The sequence below is a fragment of the Lolium perenne genome, chromosome 4, assembly GCF_019359855.2.
Source record: "Lolium perenne isolate Kyuss_39 chromosome 4, Kyuss_2.0, whole genome shotgun sequence".
NCBI lineage: Eukaryota > Viridiplantae > Streptophyta > Magnoliopsida > Poales > Poaceae > Lolium > Lolium perenne.
This window is the reverse complement of record NC_067247.2, coordinates 255,612,645-255,627,870: the sequence shown is the minus strand read 5'-3', so window position 1 is coordinate 255,627,870 and position 15,226 is coordinate 255,612,645.

Sequence of the window (15,226 nt, the reverse complement as noted above, 5' to 3'; positions counted from 1 at the left end):
GGTGTGATCTTTATGTGATCATGAGCTTTGTATCACTATTAATATATGTGCTACTCTAGTGATGTTATTAAAGTAGTCTATTCCTCCTCCATGATGTAAAGAGGACAGTGTGTGCATCATGTAGTACTTGGCGTAGGTTATGATTGTAATCTCTTATAGATTATGAAGTTAACTATTACTATGATATATTGATGCGATCTATTCCCCCTTTCATAGCTATTGGTGACAGTGTGTATGCTATGTTAGTACTCGGTCTAAATTGCAACGGTCTATTATGCACTCTAGAGGTTACTTTAATATGAACTCCGGATGTTGTGGAGCTTGTTTACTCCGGCTTGAGGTGTGCTTTTGTAGCCCTACACAATGAATGGTGTTTGTTATCCAACAAGAGAGTGAAGAAAGTAACATTTATTTATTCAGTTATGTGATCAATGTTGAGAGTGTTCACTAGTGAAAGTATGATCCCTAGGCCTTATTTCTAAGCATTGAAACATCGTTTCCAACAAGTTCTGTTACATGTTTGCTTGCTGCCATCTTTATTTCAGATTATAATTACTACTTACAATCATCCATATTACTTGTATTTCACTATCTCTTCGCAGAACTAGTGCACCTATACATCTGACTAGTGTATTAGGTGTGTTGGGGACACAAGAGACTTCTTGTATCGTAATTGCAGGGTTGCTTGAGAGGGATATCTTTGACCTCTACCTCCCTGAGTTCGATAAACCTTGGGTGATTCACTTAAGGGAAACTTGCTGCTGTTCTACAAACCTCTGCTCTTGGAGGCCCAACACTGTCTACAAGAATAGAAGCGTGCGTAGACATCAAGCTATTTTCTGGCGCCGTTGCCGGGGAGGTAAGGTAAAAGGTATTCACATCCTCCGTCTACTAAGCTATTTCCTAGCGTTGTTGCCGGTGTGTGAGTGCTCGAAGCTATTTCCTTTAGATTCTGCAATTATATCTTTTTGTTTCTTGTTTTTATTTCACTAGTTAGGCTTAATGGAAAACAACAAAAATATTAGAGATCTTTATAGTATTTATCTTGAGTTAGGACATGATGTGTTTGAAGAGAGAATTAAAAAACCCATGGAACTTTGTTTGCAAAATAGTTGTAGCAATGTTATTAGCATGAACTCTTTGAACACTATTATTGCTAATGCTATGGAAGAATTTAAGCTTGGGGGAGCTGGTTGTGATATTTTTAGTCCCCCAAGTTTTGAGGAGAAAATTTTCTTTGATAATACTTTGCCTCCCGTTTATGATGATTATAATGATAGTGGTATTTTGGTGCCACCTACTATGGAGGATAAAGTTTATTATGATTATACTATGCCTCCTATATTTGATGATTATGGTGATGAGAATAATAATGATAGCTACTTTGTTGAATTTGCTCCCACTACAATTAATAAGAATGACTATGCTTATGTTGGGGGTAGTAATTATTTTATGCATGAGACTCATGATAAGAATGCTTTATGTGATAGTTATATTGTTGAGTTTGTTTATGATGCTACTGGAAATTATTATGAGAGAGTAAAATATGTAGAAATTTTTATGTTACTAAAATAACTCTCTACATGCTGAAAATTTTGAAGTTACTTGTGTTTTATCTTCCTGTGCTTGTCACTTTGTTCTACATGAATTTATTTGTGTACAAGATTCCTTTTCATAGGAAGTGGGTTAGACTTAAAAGTGTTTCTTATTTGCTTTTGATGCTCTCTTTTGCTTCAACTCTCATTTCTTGCGAGTGCATCATTAAATTTACTGAGCCCATCTTAATGGCTATAAAGAAAACACTTCTTAGGAGATAACCCATGTTTTTATTTTGCTACTGTTTTGTTGTGTCTTGGAAGTTGTTACTACTGTACCAATCTCTCCTTATCTTTATTTTATTGCATTGTTGTGCCAAGTAAAGTCTTTGATAGAGAGTTGATAATAGATTTGGATTTCTGCGCAGAAACAGATTTCTAGCTGTCACGAATTTGAGTAGGTCTCTCTGTAGGAAAATCAGAAAAATCTGCGAAAATTCATGAGTGATCCTCAGATATGTACGCAACTTTCATTCAATTTGAGCTTCTTCATCTGAGCTCGTTAAGTGCCTCTAAAAAATTCGTCTTTACGGACTGTTCTGTTTTGACAGATTCTGCCTTTTATTTCACATTGCCGCATTTACTGTGTTTGAGTGGATTTCTTTGCTCCATTAAATTTCAGTAACCTTGGGTAATGTCCAGAAGTGTTGGGAATGATTGTGTCCTCTCTGAACATGTAAGTTTTTGATTATGCACTAACCCTCTAATGAGATTGTTTTGAGTTTGGTGTGGAGGAAGTTTTTAAGGATCAAGAGAGGAGGATGATATGATATGATCAAGAAGAGTGAAAATTCTAAGCTTGGGGATGCCCCCGTGGTTCATCCCTGCATATTTCAAGAAGACTCAAGCATCTAAGCTTAGGGATGCCCAAGGCATCCCCTTCTTCATCAACAACTTATTAGGTCACCTCTAGTGAAACTATATTTTTATTCTGTCACATCTTATGTGCTTTACTTGGAGCGTCTGTATGTTTTTATTTTTGTTTTTGTTTGAATAAAATCGGATCCTAGCATTCTTTGTTTGGGAGAGATACACGCTCCGCTCGTTCATATGAACACTGGTGTTCTTACTTTACTTTTAATGTTCATGGCGATGGTTGAAACTGCTTCGTTCATGGTTATTTGGTTGGAAACAGAAAATGCTTCATGTGGTAATTGGTATATGGTCTTGAATAATTTGATACTTGGCAATTGTTTTGCTCAAATAGATCATGTTTAAGCTCTTGCATCATGTACTTTGCACCTATTAATGAAGAACTACCATAGAGCTTGTTAAAATTTGGTTTGCATGATTGGTCTCTCTAAAGTCTAGATATTTTCTGGTGAAGTGTTTGAACAAGGAAGACAGTGTAGAGTATTATAATGCTTGCAATAGGTTCTTATGTAAGTTTTGCTGTACTGGTTCATACTTGTGTTTGCTTCAAACAACCTTGCTAGCCAAAGCCTTGTACTGAGAGGGAATTCTTCTCGTGCATCCAAAACATTGAGCCAAAACCTATGCCATTTGTGTCCACCATACCTACCTAATATGTGGTGTTTCTCTGTCATTCCAAAGTAAATTTCTTGAGTGCTACCTTTAAAATTTCATTCTTTGTCTTTGCAATATATAGCTCATGGGAAAATAGCCGTAAAAACTATTGTGGTAAAGAATATGTAGCTTATGTATCTTATTTCTTATAAGTTGCTTGTTGAGCGGTAACCATGTTTCTGGGGACGCCATCAACTATCACACTTTTGTTAAATATCATGTGAGTTGCTATGCATGTTCGTCTTGTCTGAAGTAAGGGTGATTTGTCACGATTAAATGGTTTGAGTATGCATATTGTTAGAGAAGAACATTGGGCCGCTAACCAAAGCCATGTATCATGGTGGAAGTTTCAGTTTGGACATTAATCCTCAATCTCTTATGAGAATATTATCTGTTGTTGAATGCTTAAGCATTAAAGAGGAGTCCATTATCTGTTTTCTATGTTGTCCCGGTATGGATGTCCTCGAGTTGAGATTTATCAAAAACGAGAAATCAAATACGATCTATCTCCTTGGACCTTTGTACAGGTGGCATAGAGGTACCCCTTTGTGACACTTGGTTGAAACATATGTAATGCAATGATAATCCATGGAAATCCAAGCTAATTAGGACAAGGTGCGAGCACTATTGGTATTCTATGGATGAGGCTTGCAACTTATAGGATGTCTTATGCATAACACATATGAATTATTACTACCGTTGACAAAATTGTTTCTATGTTTTCAAAATAAAAAAGCTCTAGCACAAAAATAGTAATCCATGCTTCCCTCTGTGAAGGGCCTTTCTTTTACTTTATGTTGAGTCAATTTACCTACTTCTTACTATCCTAGAAGCAAACACTTGTGTCAAATGTGTGCATTGATTCCTACATACTTGCTTATTTGCACTCATCATATTACTTTGTGTTGACAATTATCCATGAGATATACATGTTGAAGTTGAAAGCAACTGCTGAAACTTATATCTTCCTTTGTGTTGCTTCAAAACCTTCTATTAAGAATCTATTGCTTTATGAATTAACTCTTATGCAAGACTTTTTGATGCTTGTCTTGAAAGTACTATTCATGAAAAGTCTTTGCTATATGATTCAGTTGTTTAGTCATTGTCTTTACCATTGCTTCGAATCACTTCATTCATCTCATATGCTTTACAGTAGTATTGATTAAGATTATGATAGCATGTCACTTCAGAAATTATCCTTGTTATCGTTTACCTACTCGAGAGCGAGTAGGAACTAAGATTGGGGATGCTTGATACGTCTCAAACGTATCTATAATTTCTTATGTTCCATGCTAGTTTTATGACAATACCTACATGTTTTATTCATACTTTATATCATTTTGATGCATTTTCCGGAACTAACCTATTAACAAGATGCCAAAGCGCCAGTTCCGGTTTTCTGCTGTTTTTGGTTTCAGAAATCCTACACAGGAAATATTCTCGGAATTGGACGAAACAAAAGCCCAAGGCCTTATTTTCCATGGAGTGTTCCAGAACACCGAAGGAGAGACGGGGAGGAGGCCCAGGGCCCCCAGACCATAGGGCGGCGCGGCCTAGAGGGGGGCGCGCCCAGCTATGGGGTGGGACCCCCAGGCACCCCCTTGCGCCGCCTCTTCGCCTATAAAATCCTTCGAGACCTAAAAACCCGACACCAATTGACGAAACTCCAGAAAGACTCCAGGGGCGCTGATGTCTACTCACGCTTCTTTTCCTGTAGACAGTGTTGGGCCTCCAAGAGCAGAGGTTTGTAGAACAGCAGCAAGTTTTCCCTTAAGTGGATCACCCAAGGTTTATCAAACTCAGGGAGGAAGAGGTCAAAGATATCCCTCTCAAGCAACCCTGCGACCACAAAGCAAGAAGTCTCTTGTGTCCCCAACACACCTAATACACTTGTCAGATGTATAGGTGCACTAGTTCGGCGAAGAGATAGTGAAATACAGGTGGTATGAATGAATATGAGCAGTAGTAACGGCACCAGAAAATAGCTTGATGCTACAACTGGCGTGTGGTTGATGGTGGAAATATTGCAGCAAGACAGAGATGCAAGAAACAGTAAACAAGCAGCGATTTCAGTATTTGGGAACAAGGCCTAGGGATTATACTTTCGCTAGTGGACACTCTCAACATTGATCACATAATAAAACCACTCTACACTCTGTTGTTGGATGATGAACACCACTAATTGTGTAGGATTACACGAACCCTCAATGCCGGAGTTAACAAACTCCACAATATTCGATATTCATATTTAAATAACCTTAGAGTGCATGATAGATCATTGCAATTACACCAAGTACTAACATAGCATGCACACTGTCACCATCACACTATAAAGGAGGCATAAATCACATCAATACTATCATAGCAATAATTAACTTCATAATCTACAAGAGATTACAATCATAACCTACGCCAAGTACTACACGATGCACACACTGTCACCATTACACCGTGCAGGAGGAATATAGTACTTTAATAACATCACTAGAGTAGCACATAGATTAATAGTGATACAAAACACATTGTAATCATAAAGGGATATAAATAAGCACTTCACTATGCTATTCATAACAGTGAATAAGTATTCTGTGAAATATAGCCTAAGAGACCCACACGGTGCACACACTGTCACCTTTACACACGTGGGACAAGGAGTCTCCGGAGATCACATAAGTAAAATCCACTTGACTAGCATAATGACATCTAGATTACAAGCATCATCATATGGATCTCAATCATGTAAGGCAGCGATTCAAGACAATGGTAATGCAATGAGTAAACAATTGAATCATATAGCAAAGACTTTTCATGAATAGTACTTTCAAGACAAGCATCAATAAGTCTTGCATAAGAGTTAACTCATAAAGCAATAAATTCATAGTAAAGGCATTGAAGCAACACAAAGGAAGATTAAGTTTCAGCGGTTGCTTTCAACTTGTAACATATATATCTCATGGATAGTTGTCAACATAAAGTAATATGATGAATGCAAATATGCAAGTATGTAGGAATCAATGCACAGTTGACACAAGTGTTTGCTTCTTGAGGTGGGAGGAAATAGGTGAACTGACTCAACATAAAAATAAAAGAAAGGCCCTTCGCCGAGGGAAGCATTGATTGCTATATTTGTGCTAGAGCTTTTATTTTGAAAACATAAATAGAGCATAAAAGTAAAATTTTGAGAGGTGTTTGTTGTTGTCAACGAATGGTAATGGGCACTCTAACCCCCTTGCCAGACAAACCTTCAAAGAGCGGCTCCCATGAAACATTTTTATTTTTGGGTGGCACTCCTTCCAACCTTTACTTTCACAAACCATGGCTAACCGAATCCTCGGGTGCCTGCCAACAATCTCATACCATGAAGGAGTGCCTTTTTTATTTTAGTTTTATTTAGATGACACTCCTCCCCACCTTTGCTTTCTCAAGCCATGGCTAGCTGAATCCTCGGGTGCCGTCCAACAATCACATACCATGGAGGAGTGTCTATTTTTTTTTGTAAAATTATGAAAGTTGATTAATTCGGGACTGGGAACCCCATTGCCAGCTCTTTTTGCAAAATTATTGGATAAGCGGATGAAGCCACTAGTCCATTGGTGAAAGTTGCCCAACAAGATTGAAAGATAAACACCACATACTTCCTCATGAGCTATAAAACATTGACACAAATAAGAGGTAATAACTTTTGAAGTGTTTAAAGATAGCACTCAAGCAATTTACTTTGGAATGGCGGAGAAATACCACGTAGTAGGTAGGTGACGAGGGAATACCTCGGCAATGCCTACGTATTGTAGACTAGGGTTTCGGGAGAGAGCGACGATGGAGATTCTGGGAGCGAGATTGGGCACACAACGTACCCAGCTTCGGGTCCCCTCGGTGGAGGATCCCTACGTGCTGCTAGCAATCCAGTATATGATCATAGATGTGTTTACAGGGTGCCGCCGTAGGCGGAGCTATGTTGTCTATATTCTGTCTATCTGTTGGCCTCTATTTCGGGTGCCCTGGCTAGCTTTATATATGCAACCAGCCTAGGGTTTTACAAGAGTCCTTGTCGACTACTTCTTCGGGTTGCCTTGTTGGGCCTTCTCCATATTGGGTCTTCTCCATATTGGGCCGAGCCAGGTATACTAATAATGGGTACCCGAAGGGTATGCCCATGTCAGTAGCCCCCAAGTTTATAGGGAAGTCGAAGACTTGCGTAGAAACTCCAAGCATAACCATCTCCGAAGTCGAAGAAAAATACAAGGCGAGGTCCATGCCGCAGATCACGTGTAGCGTAAATGATGTCGACGATTCTTGAAATTATCGGGTGCGCGGCAGCGCTCCCGATGGGAGTAGCCCCCGAGTCTATGGGCAAGTGCTTGCACTTGGGCATAGACTCAAGTTGTACTACTCGATGAAGAATTTGACTGTACTTCTGGGCGTAGCCCCTCTTTTTATCCCTGTTAGAGGACTTAATGAAATCCAACACTCCCGATGGGAGTAGGCTCCACTCGAGTCGTAGAATCGAGTTGAGTCTACAAACATTGATTGTCGTAGATGCTGTTGAAGTTATTTTCTATCGGGTGCGCGACCAGCGCTCCCGATGGGAGTAGCCCCCGAGGCTACAGCCAAGTGTTTGCACTTGGGTGTAGGCTCAACTCGCTCTTATATCAACTCCACAATTTTTCCTCTTTCTTGTATCTTATCGGGAGGGTGAACAATACTCTCGATAAGAGTAGCCCCCGAGCCTATGAGCAAGTGCTTGCACCTAGCATAGGCTCAAGTTGTACTACTCGATAAAGAACTTGGCGCAGCCCCTCTTTTTATCGACTCCAGGCCATTGCTATTTTTATTTGACATCCATATCTATATTGTACAGGGATAATGGTAATTGGGGCTAGTTCATCTGACGGATCAGGTACTAGTTAACTGCTCTAGTGGCAATCCGCAAAAACCTACTTCAAGATCACGTCCCTGGACATGATCTCGGGATACTGGTGTTAACTCGACAGGTGCCGCTTAAGGTCTTACCATTCTATCGAGTCCCAGTCATATTTTATCGGGTACCTAACGCGTCTGTTAGGATTTTTCTTCGTATTTGTTGATACGGATAATAGTAGCAAACCGACGTCAGAGACGGCGCCACGCCACACAGAACGGATCTGGGGTCTTACCTTCGCAAAGTTTTGCGGCATTTAGAGATTATTCGCGACTTTTGGCGTTCTGAGAATATATTGTCGAGTGCCTTGTTCGGCTAATGCAATGACCCATTTTGCGGGTTCTTCTATATTTTTCTCGGGCGTGATGAGTGATGACCCACAAGTATAGGGGGTGTATCGTAGTATTTTCGATAAGTAAGAATGTCGATCCCAACGAGGAGCAGAAGGTGTTGACAAGCAGTTTCGATGAAGGATTCCCTGTAAATGCTCACAGACAAGTATTTAGGGGTTTTTGATTTAACAGTTGAATAAAGTACGAGTAAGTAAAGTGCGAGAGTAACAATTGCAGCGAGTGGCCCAATCCTTTTTAGCACAAAGGACAAGCCGGTTTGTTTACTTATAATGACCAAACGTTCTCGAGGACACACGGGATTTTAGTCTAGTGCTTTCGCTACATACGGCTAAATAATCTTCATTGTTATGATAAGTGCTGTGTGGGTGAACCTATGCTAATGTACCGCCCTTCCTAGGACTAATACATACTTGTGATTATACCCCTTGCAAGCATCCGCAACTACAAGAAAGTAATTAAGAATAAATCTAACCACAGCCTTAAACTCTGAGATCCTGCTATCCCTCCTGCATCGATATACCAACGGGGGTTTAGGTTTTTGTCACTCCGGCAACCCCGCAATTGGCAAACGAGCACAAGATGCATTCCCCTAGGCCCATAAAGGTGAAGTGTCATGTAGTCGACGTTCACATGACACCACTAGAAGAATAACACCACAACTTAAATATCATAACATTGAATATTACTCAACCATAGTTCACTACTAACATTTAGACTTCACCCATGTCCTCAAGAACTAAACGAACTACTCACGAGACATCATATGGAACATGACCAGAGGTGATATGATGATGAATAACAATCTGAACATAAACCTTGGTTCAATGGTTTCACTCAATAGCATCAACAACAAGTAGAAATCGATACCGGGAGAGTTTCCCCTATCAAACAATCAAGATCAAACCCAAATTGCTACGGTGGTGACGGTGTCCAGCGGTGGAGACGGCGGTGATGATGGTGGAGATGATGATGATGGTGATGGAGATGATGTCCAGCTCGATGACGGTGACGATGGCGTCGATTTCCCCCTCCCGGAGGGAATTTCCCCGGCGGATCTCAGCCCGCCGGAGAGCTCTTTTCTCTCTGGTGTTCTCCGCCCCGCAGAGGCGGCTGTAACTTCTCGTGAGGTACCCTCTGTGGCTTAGGTCTCCGAGACGAAGGGTTTCGCGAAGAAAAGGAGGCGAAAGGGGCTGTGGGGCCCCCACACCACAAGGTGGCGCGGCCAGGCCATGGGCCGCGCCGGCCTGTGGGCTGGCCCCACCTTGGGCCTTCTCAGCTCCTCCTTCTGGCTTCCTTCGTCATCTTGAAAAATAGGATTTTTGGTATAATTTCCTTCCACAGTTGATCTTCCGAAATATTGCGTTCTGACGGTGCTTTTTCCAGCAGAATCCTGGCTCCGGTGCTTGATCCTCCAATAATGATGAAACATGCAAAATAGATGAAATTACATAAGTATTGTGTCCAAATATGAAATATATCAATGAATAACAGCAAATTATGATACAAAATAGTGATGCAAATTGGACGTATCAACCCCCCCCCCCAAGCTTAGACTTCGCTTGTCCCCAAGCGAAACTGAACTCAGTAAACAGGACCACATGTTTATGGAGTGAAGAGTCGATAAATAAAATACGGACAAGAAGCATCATATTCATTCACACAAGACATTCTAGTAAACAACTTCCTCATATAACTCAACTTGAAACAAGTATAAAGTAATCACAAATAAAGGTGCATAAGAAATCATAGTTGGTGATGGCAAACTTCGCTCTTGGTCAGAGAACAATTAACAGATTATACTTATCTCATTGAGCAGCGCTCTCATGTTAAAGTTTATATGGCACAACTTGCATACTCAATCATAATGATCTCCTCATGATCATTGATAACTTGCAAAGCTATATTCATTCAGATAAAACTTGTACTAAACAAGGAAGAATAAAAGACATGATAAAGCAAATCACAATATAATGGTTTGATCACAACTACTCAAATGCTTGCTTGAGATGGAGGGAAATAGGTTTACTGACTCAACATAAAGTAAAAGACAGGCCCTTCGCAGAGGGAAGCAGTGATTAAATCATGTGCTAGAGCTTTTTCAGTTTTGAAATCATATAGAGATAATAAAAGTAACATTTTGAGAGGTGTTTGTTGTTGTCAACGACTGGTAGCGGGTACTCTAACCCCCTTGCCAGACAACCTTCAAAGAGCGGCTCCCATTTTATTTTTATTTTGTGTGGCACTCCTTCCAACCTTTCTTTCACAAACCATGGCTAACTGAATCCTCGGGTGCCTGCCAACAATCTCATACCATGAAGGAGTGCCTTTTTATTTTAGTTTTATTATGATGACACTCCCCCCAACCTTTGCTTACACAAGCCATGGCTAACCGAATCCTTCGGGTGCCGTCCATCAATCACATACCATGGAGGAGTGTCTATTTAGATTAATTAATTCGGGACTGGGAATCCCATTGCCAGCTCTTTTTTGCAAATTTATTGGATAAGCGGATGAAGCCACTAGTCCATTGGTGAAAGTTGCCCAACAAGATTGAAAGATAAAACACCACATACTTCCTCATGAGCTATAAAACATTGACACAAATAAGAGATAATAAGTTTTGAATTGTTTAAAGGTAGCACACGAAGTATTTACTTGGAATGGCAGAAAATACCATGTAGTAGGTAGATATGGTGGACACAAATGATATAGGTTTGGGCTAAGATTTGGATGTACGAGAAGTATTCCCTCTCAGTACTGGTCTTTGGCTAGCAAGGTTAATTAGCAAGCATAAGAGTCGAGGGAAACAAACAAATATACATGTGATAGAAACAATCATGCATCTTCCTTGTAAGCACAAACAATTTTAACTTCAGAATAATAAGCTATGAGCTAACAAGAAAGAAAGACAATGAAACAACTACATGTATTTCTCTTTTCTACTTAAACCTCAAAGTGTTGTTGCTATTGACCGATGCTAAGTTTGCCAAAACCAAATAGATTTATTCAATGCTCCCAAAGTGATACCAATACTAACAACAAGGTAAATCATATAATAGAGATTGCAAACTAAAATAAGATGTGCAATATGTAAATGATAAGACTTCTCATTAATATTCCATAACGATAACTCACACCAAGGGATACATAGACAACCAACTAAAGGAAAGATACTTCCAAACTGCAACCCATCTTATATGATAACTTCCCTACTCATGATATGACACTACTTGACAATAAAAAGTAAAAGATAGTGATGATGTGATACCGCGGCACTCCCCCAAGCTTGGAACAAACCAAGGGGATGCCAATACCGATGATGAATTACTCTTGCGGTGATGGTGGTGACGAACTCCTCCCGCGCTTCTTACAGATCTCCTTCAGCTTCAGTTTCTCAGCTTGGCAATTCTGCACTAATACTCGAAGAGATTCATTGTTATCTGAAGTTGGCGACGATGACCTTGTGATGTGAATCGAGTGGTATTCCAGCATTCTTCGGAGACGGCAATTCTCCTCCTGGAGTATCTCCACTTCTCTTCTTAGAGCCCGATATTGATCACAAAACTCATCGGTAGTCCGTAGAGCTTCTTCCAACACAGGGAAGGAGTCGAGGCTAAGAGCGGGTGGTAAAGGTCCCTGCAAGTTATGAGAAAAAGAACGTCGAGTGTCAACAGATCCCACCAAGATTTGCTTGCTCCCAACGGCTGCTCTTGTCTTGATGGCACCCTCTTCACTTCTTCCTCCGGAAGCCCCTTGCCCTTGTTCTTGGAGACCATGGTGCTTCTAAACTGAAAACGGATCCTGGCAGAAACAGCTCGAAACAAAACACGTCGAGAAAACGATATACGGACCTCCAGGGGTCCGGGAGATTATATAGCAAAAAATTTCACGACAAAAGGAAAGTACCAGATCGAACTAGAGTCGGAAAGGGGCGACGAGGCGGCCAGACCATAGGGCGGCGCGGGCCCAAGCCAGGCCGCGCCGGCCTATGGTGGCACACCCTCGTGCGTCTTTTCCACTCCGTTTCGATCTCGTAATTTTTCATATTTTCCAAAAACAGCAAAAATATTGTTCGGAAAGTAAATTGCGTACTTTTCATTACCGATCGTTACCTATTCAAAGTCGAGTTAAGTGATTTGTCAATTTGCCCTTTGATGAAAGCCTCCGGCGTTTCCACTCGAATAATATCAACATCAACATTATAGGAATCACCTGAGATATAATGCTTGAGTCTTTGTCCATTTACCACTTGCGTGGCATTGCCTTGGAGAGAGCTAATTTTGATTGCTCCTGAACGATACACCTCCTCGACAACATATGGTCCTTCCCATTTCGAGAGTAATTTCCCTGCAAAGAATCTGAGACGAGACCGATACAATAGGACTTTATCTCCAATATTAAATTCTCTTTTGATAATCCTTCTATCATGCCATTTTTTAACTTTCTCTTTAAAGAGTTTAGCATTTTCATAAGCTTCACTTCTCCATTCATCTAGAGAACTTAATTGCAACAACCTCTTATTACCGGCAAGTTTAGGATCTTTATTTAATTCTCTAACTGCCCAATAAGCTTTGTGTTCTAGTTCTAAAGGTAAATGACAAGCTTTCCCATAAACCATTTTATAAGGTGACATTCCCATGGGATTTTTATAAGCAGTTCTATAAGCCCAAAGTGCATCCTTCAATTTACTAGCCCAATTCTTTCTAGTTTTATTAACAGTCTTTTGCAAGATAGATTTAATCTCTCTATTTGATAATTCTACTTGCCCACTAGTTTGAGGATGATAAGCGGAAGCAATTCTATGATTAATACCATATCTAGCAAGAGTTTTTCTAAAACCACCATGAATAAAATGAGAACCTCCATCAGTTATAATATACCTAGGAACTCCAAATCTAGGAAAAATAATATCTAAAAGCATTCTTAAAGAAGTCTCACCATCAACACTTTTTGTAGGGATGGCTTCCACCCATTTAGTAACATAATCAACGGCAACAAGTATATGAGTGTTACCTTCTGAAGAGGGAAAAGGTCCCATGAAGTCAAATCCCCAACAATCAAACGGTTCAATAACAAGAGTATAATTCATAGGCATTTCATTGCGTCTGGAGATATTACCAACCCTTTGGCATTCATCACAAGAGAAAATAAACTTTCTCGCATCCTTGAAGAGAGTTGGCCAATAAAAACCTGATTGTAGAACCTTTTGCGCGGTTCTTTCTCCGGCTTGATGTCCTCCATAAGCACTACCATGACATTTACTCAATATCTCTTGTTGTTCATATTCGGGAACACATCTTCGCAGAATACCATCCACCCCTTCTTTATATAAGTGTGGGTCATCCCAGAAATAATGCCTCAAGTCATAAAAGAATTTCCTCCTTTGCTGAGCTGAAAAGGTTGGAGGCAAGTACTTGGAAACAATAAAGTTAGCATAATCAGCATACCAAGGACTGTCTCGCGAACTCACCTTTATTGCAGCCAATTGTTCATTTGGAAAACTATCATTAACAGGAACAGGGTCATAAGCAATATTTTCCAATCTAGACAAATTATCAGCAACAGGATTATCAGCACCTTTCCTATCTACAATATGTAAATCAAATTCTTGCAACAGAAGTACCCATCTAATAAGCCTTGGCTTAGCATCTTTCTTTTGCATAAGGTATCTGATTGCAGCATGATCAGTATGAATAGTAACTTTTGAATCAACAATATAGGATCTAAACTTATCACAAGCAAAAACTACAGCTAACAATTCCTTTTCAGTAGTAGCATAATTTCTTTGAGCAGCATCAAGAGTTTTACTAGCATAATGAATAACATTCAATTTTTTATTTACCCGCTGTCCAAGAACAGCGCCTACAGCAAAATCACTAGCATCACATATAATTTCAAATGGTAAGTTCCAATCAGGAGGTTCAACTATAGGAGCAGTTGTTAAGGCTTTCTTAAGAGTTTCAAAAGCTTCCTTACAATCATCATCAAAAACAAAAGGTACATCTTTTTGAAGAAGATTAGTAAGAGGCTTTGAAATCTTGGAGAAATCTTTAATAAACCTCCTATAAAACCCAGCATGACCAAGAACACTACGAATACCTTTAACATCCCTAGGATAGGGCATCTTCTCAATTGCTTCAACTTTAGCTCTATCAACTTCAATACCTCTCTCGGAAATTTTATGTCCCAATACAATTCCTTCATTAACCATAAAGTGGCATTTCTCCCAATTAAGAACAAGGTTAGTTTCTTCACATCTCTGCAAAACTTTATCGAGGTTCCGCAAGCAATTATCAAAAGAATTCCCATAGACAGCAAGTTAAGCCTAACATGCTTCCTATGAAAAGGAATCTTGTAAATAAACAAGTTCATGAAGAGCAAAGTAACAAGCATAGGAAGATAGAACAAGTGTAGCTTCAAAAATTTCAGCACATAGAGAGGTGTTTTAGTAACATGAAAATTTCTACAACCATATTTTCCTCTCTCATAATAACTTTCAGTAGCATCATGAGCAAACTCAACAATATAACTATCACATATAGCATTCTTATCATGAGTCTCATGCATAAAATTATTACTCTCCACATAAGCATAATCAATTTTATTAGCAATAGTGGGAGCGAATTCAACAAAGTAGCTATCATTATTATTCTCATCATCAAATATAGGAGGCATATTATAATCATAATCAAATTTATCCTCCATAACAGGAGGCACCAAAAGACCACTATCATTATAATCATCATAAATAGGAGGTAAAGTATCATCAAAGTAAATTTTCTCCTCAATGCTTGGGGGACTAAAAATATCAAGCTCATCAAAACCAGCTTCCC